Source organism: Choloepus didactylus, chromosome 22 (assembly GCF_015220235.1).
Source record: "Choloepus didactylus isolate mChoDid1 chromosome 22, mChoDid1.pri, whole genome shotgun sequence".
NCBI lineage: Eukaryota > Metazoa > Chordata > Mammalia > Pilosa > Megalonychidae > Choloepus > Choloepus didactylus.
In genome coordinates, this window is record NC_051328.1 from 19,188,186 (window position 1) to 19,204,368 (window position 16,183).

Sequence of the window (16,183 nt, forward strand, 5' to 3'; positions counted from 1 at the left end):
CACATGCATTCTTACTGAGGCTCCCTTGTACATGACATGCTGCTTTGCTCATAGGCTTTCAGAATTCTCCTTTCATCTTTGGCATTTGATAGTTTGATTATAATGTGTTGTGGGTCTATTTGGGTTTATTCTGTTTGAGGTTGGTTGAGCATCTTGGATATGTGTATTCATGTCTTTCATTAAATTTGGAAGTTTTTAGCCATTATTCCTTGGACTGTTCTTTTTGCCCCTTTCTCTCTTCTCTTTCTGGGACTCCCACAATGCATATATTGGTGTATGTGAAGGCTCAGTTCACTTTTCATCATTCTTTCTTCTTTCTGCTCCTCAGGGATGACTTCAATTTTCTTATCTTCAAGTTCACTGACCCTTTCTTCTTCCAGCTCCAGTTGATTTTTGAAACCCTCTAAGGAATTTTAAATTTCTTTTATTGTGGTCTTCTGCTCTGATTCCTTTTCATGATTTTTATTTTGTACTTATATTCTTTTTGTGTTTATCTGTCATTTTCCTGATTTCTTTTAGTTCTTTGACCATGTTTTCCTTTAACTCAGAGCATATTTAGGAACATTTTTAAAAAGTCTCTGTCTGGTATGTCCCAGGTTTCGTCTTCCTCACTGATGGTTTCTAATGCTTTAATCCTCTCCTTTGCCTGGGCTATTACTTCCTGTTTCTTTGTATGTTTTATAATCTTTTGTTGAAACCTGGACATTTTGATATTATGAAGTATTATTGCTGGAATTTATACTCTGAAGCATCTGTTCATTAAGCTGTATCCAGCTAGTGTTATAACAGAGCTCTCCTTGAATGCCAGGAGCTAATAAAACTTTTTTAAAAGAAGAAAGAAAAAAGGAAAACACCTTTTCCAAACTTTGCAGATTGACCTGTGTAACTGCTCTCCTCCAGGGTTTATACATGCAATGAATTTAGAGAATAGCTCCAGGTTGAAACATAGGGGCCTCCCTATTCCTTTCTGTGCATCCATCTTGTCTTGGCATGCATGCTCAGCCCTAGAAATCGCCCCATTTACACAGCTATGAATGCCCCCTCCTCCCTTGGAAATACTTTCCTCATTGTCTTGGGCAGTGCCCTGTATGTCCTACAGTCAGCAACCTTTACCCCAGACAGTGTTTTGTAAGAGTCTGTCAGCTGCTTTCTATATGCAGGCCAAGCTCTGGGATGGCAAAACCCTCAGGCCATCACCAGACAGATGGGACGATACATACGTGCTCCCAGTATGTGCAGGAGGGTTACTCTGCTCCTTCCAGAACTGGGACCAGCGATCCTTACTGGGAGCACAAACCAGCTCTGTGTTGAGCTAGTGGGGGCATGCGTAGGGACCAGCCAGAGCTCCACAACACCCTTGTGTTTTTAAAAAGACTTTTTCTTCATTCAGTCTGTTACTGCAGTCCTTTAACTATTTTCTGGAACTTTGATAAAGATGTTTCTGCACTTCTTGCTGGTTGTTCATACTTTGTGGAGGGATAGGGCTTTGAAGTGTCTCACTCTATCATCTTGATTCTCATTGTAGTTTTGATTTGCCTTTCCCTAATGAGTAATGATGTTAGCATCTTTTAATATGCTTATTGACCATTTGTATGTTTTCCTTGGAGAAATAACTATTTAGATAATAAGACAAATATTGAGTATTCTATTATGGAAACAATGGACAGATCACCAAATCTCTCCTCTATATTGTTTGCTCTTTTTTTAAAAATTATCAATAGTTGCATTACAGAAAACATTAAATTTCAAACACAAGCCTTTTGCTGCATGTAATACTGCTATAGGTTGTACTCTACACATTTACTTTTAATAAATTATATTCCACATGAATTATATCAAATAGCTATCTTTTATTTACTATTCTATATATTTATTTTATATGATGAATAACGGTATATTCCTGACAGTGGAGAATTTCCATTTAACCAGACTTTGATGAGAACTGAATTTTTCATTTACAATTTTGCAGTATGAGGTTTTGGATAATATTATAGTCCATAGACTAGCTTCAGGTTCCACCTATTTCAAATTGTCTTTCTCCCTCAATGCCTACATATTTTGAGTGCTAGTAAGGATAATATATATAAATATTATAATATGACATTTGTTCCTGAAACTTTATGCTGTGATTTCAACCATGTCAACAAAGTTTGTGTTAGGAATATTCCTGGAAACCATTTCTATATTGGAAGGCCAAAACTAACTTAATAATATACAGACATAGCTGTAAATCACATAACTATAGTTTATATAAGTATAAATAAATATATTCTTAACTCAATTTCACCTTAGCTGGATGACAGTGGTCCCCACAGTAACTCAAATGCCAGCCGACATGAGAGAAAGTTGATACAGGGAAGGTCAGAATGAAAAACAAAGTGATCTTAATCAATTGTGATAAACATATTTTAATTTTGAAAATTTTGCAAAACATATGATGTGACAATATTGCTAAGGCCTTTTTGGTGCCTTAGTATAGTAAGGACATGTATGTGAGGGGCTCTGGAGGTTAAGATTCATTAGCTTTTTGGTACATTTGCCTCTCCTTCACAGATAGTCATTTGTGATTTTCTTTTGCTCCCTCTCTGCATATATATGCCTTCATTATGCCACGCATCTTATAGAAGTTCTTTTTTATTCCTTTCTTAGGAAGCAAAGTCACCTAATTTTTCACAAAGATACAGGTACAGATATTATAGAATAACATGAACATATTCTATGAACCATAGCACTGATAGTATGTGTGCAGTGGGAGAGAAATTCCATTTACATTGAAATCTTATTAAAAACTGAGATTTTTTATGGTTTGGTTTTATTTGCTCCCAAGTAATGAACATAGTTCCTCAAATAGTGTAGGTGGCCAAATAAACAGTTTGATTATATTTTTTAATTAAAGGAGCCCTAAGATAAGGACCTAGTGTTGGCAGAGGGCAGGACAGAACAATATACTTCTCACTTACTCTTTTTTCTATTATATTATCAGGAAAATATCATAAAAATAATTATATTCTATTGAACACTTACTAACTACTACACAATCACTAAGTATTTTTATCTGCAGCATAATATTTAATCTCACAATAACTCCGTGAATGTTTTTGTTATTGTTTTCATCTTTATTACTTTGCTACTTCAATTATGTGATGAGAAAAATGACACATAAAGAAGTGAAACAATTTCCCAATGTCACATAATTAGTGCAATATGGAGCAAGAATAGTGGCTATGTCTCATTTAAAAGCCCACACTCAAGTACGACCAAGTGAGGACTAGTTTTTCTTCTTCTTTAATGGCAAAATAAGAGATATACCAGAAAGCGAATAAACATACTTACAGTTTAACAAATAATCATAATGAGAAATTCCATGTAACTACCATGCAAGTTAAGATATTATTTATTGCCAGCATCTCAAGGGTCCCCATAAAATCTTACCTGATAGTACCTTGTTGTTTTCCTGTGACAGTGAACCCTATCATGATTATTATGATAATCATTTCTATTATTTTCTTCATGGTTTTACCACTGATATATGGTTCTAAACAATATAGAGTAGTTTTTACTATTTTGAATTTATATAAATGGAATGTTAATGCATTTATTCTTTATGTCTTTCTTCTTTTGTCCAATCTAATGTATACAAAATTTACTCTTTTGTTATAGGTAATTATGTTTATTAATTTTCGTTGGTGTATGAATAAATCAAAATAAATAAAAATTTATCCATATGTGCTACTGCTGATGGGCATTTTTGTGCTAGATTTTGGTTATTCCAGAAAATATTGTGAACATTCTTGTACATATCCCACTGCATGTGTGCATAGGTTTCTCTAAGGAATGTTTGTAGGAATGGTGGGTCATACGTTGTGTATTTTCAATATTACTACATTACGCCAAACTCTTTCTTCCTTACTTTATCTCTTCTTCCTTCCTTTCTTCCTTCCTTTACTCTTTCTCTACAAGAAACATCTTCCCATTACTTTTTTTCTTTTCCTTTTTTTTTTATAATGGCATCATCTGTAATTTGATGAACTTCTACTTTCCTCATTGTGTCCTCTTTATCAATTAGTGTGCCCCTGCCCCCAAATGAGTGGATTACAGAACCCAACATTGACCAATTAGATGTTTTTCCTGTTTTCCTTTTCAAATTGGCAGTGGAAAGGAACCCTTTCCTTTTTTGTTGCAAGCTAGGATATAGCCTACAGCTGCTGCAGACCCCCTTTCCACTACATGGAGGAATCCTTTCTCTGGAGTAGGAGAATATAATTCCAACAAACATAAACAAGGAGAAACAAGAGATGGTTAGAGACAGGCCTGAGTTCCCAGGACTAGTCCTTGACATGCTTGCATGTTCAGTTTTTACTTTAACATGGGCTCTTCTTAAGCTAATGTGATCTACATTTCTGAAACTTGAAACAAGCATTCAAAAAAATCCTAACTGCTATATAGTGTCAAATATATTATATGCATGCAACAAGATCAATGTAATGTGTATTTATTGAATATCTTCAATATGCTTCCGTGAGATCTAAAGCATTTTCTGTGAGATTAAAACTGTGCAGGTCAATCAGAATATTGTGAGAGCACTGCCTCCCTCTTGGAAGTCCCTTGAGTGATATTCAAGAGATACCTACAGGCCATTTCACATTTATCCAACTTCAAAAATTACATAAGGAAGCCTGCTTGGACAGCCCATACACTATATTCCAGGTAGGATTGTTTGGCATTATACATGGGAGCAACATAATTTAGAACACTGGGGACCATCCTGGGCATCAAATAATGGGGTCCTGGGGGTTGATTATCTAGACTATTTCCTGACAGACTTGACCAGGACAGTGTACATATGCACACTTGCAGACACTGCATGAGAAACAGTTGGTGGAACTGAAGATGGGTCTCCTAGAGAAATTCTAGGAAGGGGGTGTTTTCTACTATCTGAAGGCTGCAGAAGGTATAGGGTAAAATTTAATTGTGTAAACTAGAGCTGATATGTAGAAGAAATACGAGGTAGATTCTGGATCCTTCTTGTTTTTCCCAGGAGTCCTAAAAGTCTCTACCCTTCACATAGTCTTTAAACTGACTGTTAAACATACAATAAAGATCCATCATTCATAACGTGATTCCTAAACATGCTAGGAACTGGATCATGGCAGTATAGTGGCAGCATCATGTAGGACACCAACTCTGGAGCAAGACGACCTGATATAAATCCTGGCTCTGCTAACCTGTTTGACTGTGGCAGGTGGAATTCTCAATCTTAATCTCTATCTCTGTGGGTGTGAATTCATAGTAAATAGGACCTCCTAAAGATGTTATTTTTAGTTAAGGTGTGGCGAACTGAACTAGGTGGACTTGAATCTGGATAAATGGAGACTGTAGAAAGAGAACTTGGAAGCCACAGAAGCCAGACAGGAGAGGACATCACCATGGAACGGGAGACAGAAATACAAACCAAGAAATCCCAAGAATTGCCAGTAGCCAGCATCATAACACTGCAGACTTCAAGGAGAAAGCAAAATAAAGGTTATCAAAAACTTCTACAACTTCCATAGCAGCTTCTGAAACCAACTGCAAATACTGTAGTAACTTAATTCAATTCACTTCTGACTCTCACCTGGAATTAGGCCGGACTCCACAGGTTAAGGTCAAGCCTCTACAAGATTCCCCTTCAGGCACCAGTCACAAGTTTGGGCCCAGTTCACCCACACTTCTGAACAACTGGCTACAAATTTGGGGGTTCCCACCACCCCCTCTGGTTTGATAATTTGCTAGAATGACTCACAGAACCCACTGAAAGTGCTATACTTACTATTATAGTTTTATTACAGTAACAGAATACAAATAAGTCAAAAGAAGAGACACATAAGGCAAGGTTTGGAAGGGTCTCTGTGATGGTTAGGTTCATGCGTCAACTTGGCCAGGGGACCCAGCTGTCTGGTCAAGCAAACACTGGCCTAACAACTGCTGTGAGGATGTTTGAGGCTGGTTGATAAACCAACAGGCTGGTTTATTGGATCATCAGTCAATTGACTGCAGCTGTGACTGATGACTCACCAAAGGGCGTGCCTTCCACAATGAGAGAATGCAATTGGCTGGATTTGATCCAATTAATCAGTTGAAGACTTATAAGCAAGACAGATAGAGGACCTTCACTTCTTCGGCTGCCCAGTGAAGCATTTCCTGAGGAGTTTGTCGAAGTTGCTGGTTCGTTTCCTGAGGAGTTCATCGGACATCTTCTTTGGAATTGACAGTTCATTGACAGCTCTACAGGATTTGGACTCATGCATACCCACAGTTGAGTGAGTCACTTTTGCAATTTGATAATCAGAGACACCTCTCATTGATTCTGTTTCCCTAGAGAACCCTAACTAATACAGTCTCAAATGCAAAATTCCATATTCTCTCCACTTGGAGTCAGAATGCATCACCCTCCCAGCACAGCAATGTAATCATCAATCAGGGAAGCTCTTCTGGGCTTCTAGTTTCTGTGGGGTCTCTTTACATTGGCCTGAGTGATAGAATCAGTGCTCACCTGGTTGAACTCAAACTGCTGCCCATCCCCCCTCACCTCCCATAGGTCAGGGAGGTGGGCAGATAGGATGTGGCTCAAAGCCCCATCCCCTGAACCACCTGGTTGGTCTTTCTGATTTGGCCAGCCCCCACCTCAAGGCTGCAGGTGTGGCTGGCCTGTCCCTGTAGCCTCACTGGCATATGAATTAGCAGTTGAGGTCCTGGGCCCACCAAGAATAACAGAAGCCTCTCCTATCACGGGAAATTCCAGAGATTCAGAGGTTCCCTGCCCAGGAAATGAGGACAAAGACCAGCCAAGTTTTTCATAATATAAAAAGCCTTGCTGCTATTTAGATTTTGGACTTCTAGCCACAAAACCCTGAGCAAAAATCAACAAATTCTAGTTGTTTAAGCCAAAGCATTGTGTGTTATTTGTAACAGCAGTTCTGGAAAACTGAAACAGGGACTTGGATCAAATCTTCTAACCTCTCTGTATCTTAGTTTCCTCAATTTTTTTTTTTTTTTTTTGCAAGAATAAAGTTAATATAAGTGAAATTCTTAGGTAAAAGCCTGTCATAATCTGACTGCTCAATAAGAATTCTTTCTTCTTCCTTCACCTACTCTTACTCATTGTCTTATTCCTGTTATTATTATTACTATCATTTCACCCCTCTGTTTTAAACTTTTTAGAGTCCTCTCATCACTTATAAGATAGATTCCAAAGTCCTTTACGCATCATACTCAATATATAACTTCTGAAGCGCTCCCTCTCTCTCTCTCTCTCTCTCTCTCTCTCTCTCTCTTGCCAAATCTTCCTCTTCTCTACCACCCGTCTTACACTTAATTGTCAAACTCTGCTTGCAGCTCCTCTAAAATCCTTTGATGTCCCAAGTATGCACATTCTGGGTCACGTTCCCTGTTATGGTTCTCCATCTTGTAGCACAGTGATTCACCATTACTTTTTATATTAAAACTTTAAGGGAAAAATTAATCCTACCATCTACTGTGCTAAATGTGTATCTGATATAAAATTCTAATATTATAGATATTACAGTATGTGATTCAGTTGACTTTTACTTCCAATAGAAGTCTGCAAGCTTTCTGAGAGCACAGAACCTAGCACAGTGTCTTATTCACTGGATGCACTCATTCAATGCAATGCCTGTTGAAATGAAAAAAGAAAACAAAAAAAAAAAGCTTGATAAGAAAAAAAAAGTCTAACAAACTGAAGTTTATATCATCAGTATAGATCCCTTACAGAGAATCCCTTATACTTCATTCGCCTCAGTCTGAAGTTGAATGTCACCTCCTCAGAGAATCCAAACCTAACTACCCCATCCAAAGTAATTTATCCCATCATGCTATTCTCTATTTCAGACACAAACATAATAATTTTCACAGTACTTAGGTCCCTTTGTATATATAAAGATAATTTATTTGGCTGGGGACTTGTTTTTTATTTATTTTATTTTATTTTAGTCTTTCTCCATCACTGTGGTAAGTTAAATAAGGATCAGAAGAGGTTCTTAATTATATCCTCCATCACCCAAGTCAGATCTAGCTCATGGTAGACATTCAATGAACAGTTGTGGAATTTAGCTTTGACTATCGCCATACGTAGTTAAGCACAGACTGAACTATTTGCCAAGGATTTCTTAGAAATTAATCAGCAATGGAAAAGGGACTTGGACTATATGTTCTCCAACTCTAAAATTCTGCTTCAAGGCAACCTAGAATCATCTTACTGAATCCTAGCACCACAGAGAGTATAAGAAAGATCACACTGAAATTTATATTACCCTAACTCAGCCAACCCCATTGCTACCTCAAATACATTTCCCTTTTGCCAATTACGAGACTCATCTGTTCTCTTTGCCATTTAGTTATTAAGCTTTTCTTGGCCAGGCATGCCATGGAGGGCCAGCCCGGGCACTAAGCTGACTGCCTGGCCTTGATTAGCTGTTCCTGATCCATTCCCCAGAAAACACCCCCAGGCTATAAAATGCATCTGTGTGTTGTTTTTATTAGGTCATGTGATTGAGCAGATGCTGATGGCTCTAGAAAAGGAGTGCTTCCCCTTGCCAACCTTAATTTGTTCTGTTTAAGTTGCAGGCAGGGCCCATCAATAGTGCTATTGTGGTATTTTAACGTGCCATTTCAGACCACATATTTATTTCTCTATTAAGGAATCTTTAAAAAGCAGACCAATTTCTGAGTCACCTGATGACTCTTCCTTAACATGCTCTCAGTCCTCTGTCATATTACACTCCCCGCCCCCCAGACCCTTTCCAACTGGGGCTTGCCACACACAGGTTATCATCCGGTCACCAATGGGCCTCCTTTCTCATTTAATTCTCCCACTGCTAAGCATGTGGGCTCAGGGCTGCTGATAGCAAGAGGTTTCTCTAGGTCACAGAATCACAAAGTTCTTGGCTTAAAAGGGAACAAAGGCATTTTTCATTGTGCCACCCTTATGATGCTTAAATTCCCCTTAATATTTCACAAATGTGTATGTCCAGTCTCTTCTTGAATAACTCCATGGACAGTCCTCTTTTAAGGCTATTTATTCTTTTTTTTTTTTTTTTTTTTTTTTGGCCACGGAGAGTTATACAGGTGGAGGCACTCAACTCTCACATTGTTCTTTTTGTTACTTAGACGAAATCTGCCTCCTTTTAACTTCCACTTTACTCTTACTCCTGGCATCTAAGAACATCCATGTAATTGTTCTATAAGTAATGATAAGCAGCTACCCCCTCCCTGTCTGCTGCCCTGGCCCAAAGTCCTGTTCATCTCATTCCCCAGTGTCTTTCTCTTCAGAGATGGTGATATGGTGATAATACTCTCCACAGCCCCGTAGATCATGACGGATACTATTTACAAGTGAGAATTCCTTTCGGTGAAGCAGAACCTGTGACCAAGGACACAATGTAGGTCAAAGTAATGATGATTCCAAGGAGCTGTGGGCTCCTTTCTTTTATTGGCAGAAAGTCAGAAGGTGAGAATGCTCCTCTTTCCCCTAACTGTAGCAACCTCCTACTCTAAAACACACTGATGTTACAAAGCTTGGGGCTTATTTTTCACTCCATTTCCCTTCCAAAGTTCACTAGAAATGGGCAAGTGGTGGTTGACATTCTTATGGATATGGAAGGAGCAGCAGGGAGAGAAGCAAAGGAACCAACCGAAATGCACCTCCTATTTCATTCCCACAGAGTAGGTCCACAGCCCCAGATCCCCCAACTAGCTAGCTTTATCTAGAGAATAAAATATTCCCCAGGATTTAGGCCATCACAGAGCTGCATTAATTATTTCACTCAGTGTTGTACTGCATTACTGCTTTGTTAATTGGTATCAGAGTGGCTTGAAAAAAAAAGTCATATAAATCCAGTGAAATCTGTGTGCAATCAGCTCACCTAAAAAAAGATTTCAATGTGGTGTTGGCTCAAAGCCCTGGAGGATCGATAGGAGTTATCTGGGCAGAGATTTCATTGTATTTATATTACACACCTTGCCTGTTCAAGCTGTTGCCTGGTTTTCTTGATCTGACATTTGGGACTGAGGACAAAGCCAAGGTCAAAAACCGAGAGGTAAGCTGAAGGCTGGAGGTGTTTTGCATCCCTGTGACAAGCACGCCCAAACCTCAGGAAGAGTCTTGGAGGGTTCTGAGTCACTAACTCCATCCCAATACTATTTAGCAAGAGAAAATGCTATTTTTATCAAGGTTATATGGCAGCACATCTAGCAAGAAACACACTTACTTTATAGAACATGACTTTTATTTTATTATTTCAGATTACAATATGACTTTCCATAATCAGGTCAGATCAATTCATATTGGTTCTCAATTTTTTGTCCAAACAGTTGTAGGATGTGATAGACAATGACTGTGGGAAAGAGACAAATAAGAATTGTAAGAAGAAAGGCACTTAATGTATTAAATAATGTGTATAAAAATGGATGGTAATAAAATACAGGGTTCAAATAGGCATACGGGGGGAGGAAGAGCTAAATTTTGGTATTTAAGTTCATGACAGAAATCAGCATCAAATTGGCAGAGTCTGTTATGATACTTAAGTTTAAAACTTATCACTTTCTTCTGCTGGTGCCGTGTTTTAGCAAAGATTACTAAATGTCTGTTTAAATAAACAGGGAAGATTAATGGTAACAGTTAAGTAAGGATAGGATATATTTTATCCTACTTCAAAAACCTCATTATCTTATGTGTGCCTCCTGCTGTAGACCTTACAACCTTAGAATGACTTTCATTTCTCTGTTACTGTGCTGTCTAATATAATGTCCCGAGCCACCTGTGTCCACTGCACACTTGAAATGTAGTTAGTGTTACTGAGGAACTTAATGTCGCTCCTGATTCAGGATAAGCTGTAAATATAAAATCCACACAGATTTCAAAGACTTAATGTGAAAAAAGAAAGTAAATATCACATTAATAATTTTTATATGTATCACGTTTAAATGATAAATATTTTGGATATATTCAGTTAAAGCAAAAATATTGTTAAAATTAAATTTATTTATTTATTTTGCTTTTTAGATGTACCTACTAGAAAAATTTTAAATTAAGTATGTGCTTGTATTATATTTCTGTTGTATAGTGCTGCTCTAAAGTGTTAATTTTGAACTTTCATCTGAATTTTTAAAGCCCTCAAGGACTAGGCACCCACTTAAGCTGCAACTCATTCATTTATTCATTCATTCTTTAAACATTATTATGAGCACTGCCTCCATTCCATGTCCATGGGCTGGAGATATAGATTCTGGATCCACCTGAATATGTAATTAAAGTTATGGCAGTGGACCATAGTGCCCAGGGAAAGTGCATGGCAAAAAAGGAAGACAAAATTCCAATTCAAAATTCTGGAAAATATATTAAATTAATGAGGCCAAAAGCATAAAAAGCATCTGTGGCAGAAGCTGAGAAGGAATAGCAAAATCTTTAGGAGGAAAGTAAGGAGAGAGCAAAGCAAATCTGAAAGCCAAGACCTTGAAATAATTAGAGAGCATCCAAGCATTTACAGAGGGTAGAATGCTCTGTAAACCAATACCTAGCTTGAAATCCATGGTGATTATGCCATTGAGGAAAGTTGGTATTATTTGGAGAAAACCAATTCAAAAGCTTTATTAAGCATAATCTTATGTTATAACAAAGACTGAGACATATAGAGACTAACAGGCATTACCCCTGTCTAAATTCTTTCAGCTGAGCCAGGAAAACAGTTTGGTATTGAAACAATTATGGCTTGAAAGAATATGTGATCAGCCCCCAGGATATCAGAGCAGTCAAAGAGGGAACACTCCCCACTGGAAACTCAGAAGGGGTGCTTGCGGGTACAAATGATATGATTCTTGAAGAATGACCATGACTTCAACCTGCTGAGATGGAAGCAAATAACATTTTCAATGCACAGGGTAATCACCATCAAGGTCATGAGAACAGTTGCTATGTTGGAATCTTGGGATGCATGTGGATTTAGATTATAGGCTGACAAAAACGAGGCAAGGCCTTGGCTGTCCTGCAAAAGAATTTGGCCTTAACTTGGAAGAAGCATGAGGCATAATCTAACACATGAGAAAAAAATGAAAGTGTTGAAATAACAATCAGCTAAGGCAACTTCTTCCTGGCAATTGTAAGCCCCACTGCAAAATTCAGGATTCAGAGTCAATCATCTGAGGGAAAATAAAAAGTTAAAGCAAGAGTGAATGTTGAGATGGCTGTATGGAATCTGTTCGACTAAATGAATGTTACTGTGTCGGGTGCCCATTGGCCTAAGGAGGGTCAGAGTTTGTTAATAGAGACTTTTATTAGGCACCTATGCTGTTATTTGAGGCAATCACTTGGAAAATTTGAATATGAAACTCTTCCCAGCAGCCTGGTCTCAGCTTGATGAAGACTGATTCACCAACCTGCACAGTGTAACTCTGAGGAAAGAAGCAGCCATTTCAGAATCCCTAATGGGGATGTAAAGACTGTGCTTATTAGGAAATGTTAAAAGCAATGGCTGGCAGCTTACATAAACAAGGATCAGAGCCACTACAAATAATCAGGGGAGGAATTGACATTTGTTGTCTGGGAAATGTTAGATCCATAGAAAATAGACAGTCAACAGTGGACTCTTTTAGGCAACTTACCAATATTCTCAGTGTTAAAAATGGGACATGCTGGGAAGAACCATCAGTATTTACCGAGATCCACTGTGCCTGCATTTTCAAGTGGGTTCATTTAATCCTATGAGATAGATTTATTAAAGCATTCTGCAGATCAGAAAATGGAGTATCAGGGTTATAAACATAGGAAAAATTTGAGCCTAGGCCTGAAATGGCTCTAAAGTCTTTGCATCAGGAGTATGCCAATGCCAACTCATTTTATTTCCTCCTTTCTTAGAAAAGCTAGAGGAAAATATGGAAAGAAAAATTTACAAGTTATTGAGCAAAGATTATATGCCAGGTATTCATGCTAATCTCACTAACATACATACTTGATTTTATTGATGGAATGTGTTGGTCATTAGGCCACCTGTCCTATCTGAAGAATCTGGAGGATCTGGAAGAATTTATGCAGGAATGAAAGAGTTAATCAGGACCTTTCTTGGCTCCCTTTGGATGCTTTGCGATAAAAGCAGACTAGGAAGTAGACTAATGTTCTTTAAACTAAACACTGCGTTCCCAACCCTGCAACACATTAGAATCACCTAGGGAGCTTTATAAATAGCTCCAGTGCTTAGGTCCCAGTTCCCAGAGATTCTGATTTGATTGGCTGGAGTGGGGACAGGGCAGAGGTATTATTCAAAATCTCCCCTGAGGTTCTGAGGTATAGCCAGAGTAGCTCAATAATGCCAGAGTTATTACCTTTCAAAAAGAAGGGGTGTCCTGAAGTTGGAGAAAGAGATTAAGTGCGAGGAAGGGGTAGCAACAAACAAGATAAGATTTAACAAAGGTCTGTGAATACTGAAACTTTATATAATTATATACATTTGGATGCTGGAGTGTTGGAATGGCTGAGAGGAGGTAAATGACATGGTGGAACTGTAGCCTAGAGCATCCTTTGGGATTTGCTCTATAGCTGCTCCTTGAATTGTGATTTGAAGGTCTTCACCTTTCTGTATGTGTGTGTGTGTATATACACACACACACACACACACACCCCTTATATTGCATACTAAGGAAAGAGCTGAAACTGTGGAACTGTAACCCATAACAATTTTTGGAATTACCTATATGACTGCTTGTTGAGCTGCATGTACATCAAGAGATAACACTTTTCTGTATGCATGTTATATTTTATAATAATGGAAATAGCTGAAGTTGTGGAACTGTGACCCATGACATTTTTTGAAATTTGCTCTCTAACTACTTGTGGAATCGTACTTTGAAAGTTATCACTGTTAAGTATATATGTTAAAGTTCACAATAAAAAAAAAATTGGAAAAAAAAAGAACTTGTATATGTGTGTCAAAATCACATTAATAGCAGGAACATTTCATTCCTCATTTGTAGACTGAATTAACTTCAGACTAAAGTAATATTCATTCTGGCAAAATGGATCTCTCACTAAGAATTTCAGGAAGAACTTGACCACAGTCATGGCTGGACAGAGACTTGACTGAATGTATGTTCTCTGAATTTTTTCCATCTTTATAGGACCACCCTCATCAAAGCCTCAAAAGCCTTGGCAGAGGAAACTTTCTATTACTGTTTGGCTGAAGCTGGAGATGGCAGGATTAGCCTGATTCAAGGATGAATGGATGGCCTGGAATCTTTCTTTCTCCACCTTTGAGGAGTTGGGTTTTCATAGAGAAGAGGATGCAAATAGTCTTAAATGGGGATGGGTGGAGGAAGAGGTGAGCAGAGATTAGGGAATTAGAGGGAGTTAGAAGATGGGGGAATGTCCGTATGGATGACCCCCAGAAGTTTTACATTATAAAAGATGATCACCCTCCTCCACCCACCTTAGGTGACACAAAGGATGAGTTAGATTAACAACTCCCATGTGCTTTTCTTTTTTTCTCTGTGTTGATTTGGGCATACTTGACATACTTTGAGAAAAAGAACATGTAAGTCTCTGTTGGAGGACAATATATGTTTGGTGCGGGGGTGAAGGCCATGATGCTCTGAAGGGTCTTGAAGAGTTCCTGATCACTGAGCTTGACACTGTCTCTTGCATTCACACCTGTGGTTGTCAAGGTGCGGCAGAAGCTGGGGAGCTGATTTCCTTGGCCATCCCCTCACAGCACAGTGAGGGCCACCCCTGCCTGAAAACCACACCTGTGCTGTAGCTGCTATATCCCCATCTCATGAGGTTCAAGAAAGACAGACTGTTTTAAAGGCTTTACCTATATTATTTTTAATCTTCATAATTGCAGGTGAATTATTATCCTCATTTTATAAATGAGAAAGCTGGGGCACAGAGAGGCTGAGTAACTTCCCAAGGTCACACAGAAGATTAGTAGTGGAACTAGGATTTGAATGCAGACAGATTGCCTCTGGAGACCATGCTTTCAACCATCCTGAACTTCCTCTAAACATTATCTAACATTTATTGAGTAGTTATTGTGTACGAGGCTGAGACTGGGAGCTCAGACTCCACCATGCTGCACTTCCCAGCTGTGTTACCTTGGACAAGTCATTTTCCTCAGAGCTTCAGTTATAACAAAAACAATTACAACCCTTTACTAACTGCCCATTCTAGGCTGAGAGCTTCACCTATTTCATCATCATCCTTGTGGCTAACATCTCCTGAGCACCTTCCATGCACTAAACCCTGTTCTGAGGACTAATTCATTGAACTATTAAATGCCAGTCTACATGGTTGATGCATTGTCCTCATTTTTGGAGGAACAAGCAGAGACAGAGATGCTAAGTGACTTGCTCAAGGTCCTACAGCTAGGAGGTGCGGAATTCAGAACCAAGACTCCATATTCAAGAGTCCAAAGCCTGAGCGCTTAGGTGCCCTGCTCCTTGGCCTTGTGGATCACCAGAGAGCCCAGGCTGCTGTGTTTGCCATTGAAGTCTCTGGTGGTGTTAGCAAATATTTCTTTGGTTCTCTGAATTCAGGCACATGAATGGGATTGTACTTTCCTGCCCCCTTGACTTTAGGTGCAGCCAGTGAAATATAATGGACATGATGGGTGTCACTTCCAGACAGAACTTCAGAGCCAGTGCAATATTCCTCCCTTGCCTTGGATGCAGACTCTCTTAGCCTGAGTTCCTGAGGGAGGAAAACATAAAGCAGAGTCCCCACTTGACCCATGATGGACATGTAATGCGAATGATTAACCTTTGTTCATCATTCTGAACTGAGATTGGGGGGGAGGTTTACTGCAACATAACCTAACCCAGGGTTCCTCAGCCTTGGTTACTGAGATTTTATGCAGGTTAATTCTTTGTGGTGGGAACTGTCCTGTGCATTGTAAAATGTTTAGCAGCATCCTTGGCTTCAGCCTCCTAGATGTCAGTAGCACCCCTCAAAACCAAAAATGTCTCCAAATGTTTCCAAAAATGTTATCTGTGGGTCAAAAATCACCCCCAGTTGAGAACCACTGCCTTAGCCTATCCTGATTAATACAGAATCTGGTTATCCTGCTAAACCTACATAAACTCCACTTAGCCATGATTTTTAAAATTTCTTTTAATATACTGTTGGATTCTGTTTGCTTATCAA